The sequence below is a fragment of the Etheostoma spectabile genome, chromosome 5 (assembly GCF_008692095.1).
Source record: "Etheostoma spectabile isolate EspeVRDwgs_2016 chromosome 5, UIUC_Espe_1.0, whole genome shotgun sequence".
NCBI lineage: Eukaryota > Metazoa > Chordata > Actinopteri > Perciformes > Percidae > Etheostoma > Etheostoma spectabile.
In genome coordinates this window covers 11,934,071-11,934,891 of record NC_045737.1, presented here as the reverse complement: position 1 = coordinate 11,934,891, position 821 = coordinate 11,934,071, and the positions used below count along the sequence as shown (strand labels likewise).

At 35.3% G+C, this 821-nt stretch overlaps 1 long non-coding RNA gene across 1 annotated transcript in view; it reads right to left on the bottom strand.

Annotated features, from left to right (window-relative positions):
• The window catches only part of LOC116690235 (uncharacterized), a 6,297-nt gene that overhangs the window by 1,518 nt on the left and 3,958 nt on the right, over positions 1-821 (bottom strand). The gene's annotated exons all lie outside the window — the stretch shown is intronic.

Sequence of the window (821 nt, the reverse complement as noted above, 5' to 3'; positions counted from 1 at the left end):
TCATATGTCTTGGGAGTCACACTGTGATGAAATAATCATCATAACTTGTACAAATGACAAAATGCATACATTTTTTCAAAGAAAGTCAAGACGCTTTTGCCCTCATGACATTTACTTATGCCAATAATTAACATTATAATGTCATAATTATTGATATTACACCCACGGCAATGCTACACAAGCATTTGTGTGTCTAAAACAGTTCTTCTATATGCAAAAATAAACATAATATCTATTTACATTTCTTCAAAAAAGGCCCAAACTATTATATATATATATATATATATATATATATATATATATATATATATATATATATATATATATATATATATATATATATATATATATATATATACTAATATAACTAAATATATGCCAAATCTTAAACCTGGGGCCATTTCCCCTATAAAATGGTAGATATCTATCTTGTTCCGCTGTAGCATCTTTGATTGCACACTAGACAGCTTGACCGGGAGTGTTGGCCTCTTTAGGACTCCATACTCTTTGTGTGACGTTGTCTCCCATATATGGGCATGCTGCTTCCTTTTCTTCCGTACACACACAGCAAGGAGAGACGGAGCGGGGAGGTAGCGGCATAATTGAGCGAACACGCGATAAATCTTGGATGTAACGGTTTGGATTTAATGCTCAACGACCCCGAAAAAGGCTGGAAGTTCCAGGCTCGATAGAAAACCACCTGTAGAGGCTAGAGAGACCCGTGAGAGACCTCCGTAACTAACTCTATCAGGTTTTAGCCGCAACTTTTGGTGAGTCGCTAGCTGTTATGGTTATTACATGATTAAACTATGAATCAGAGG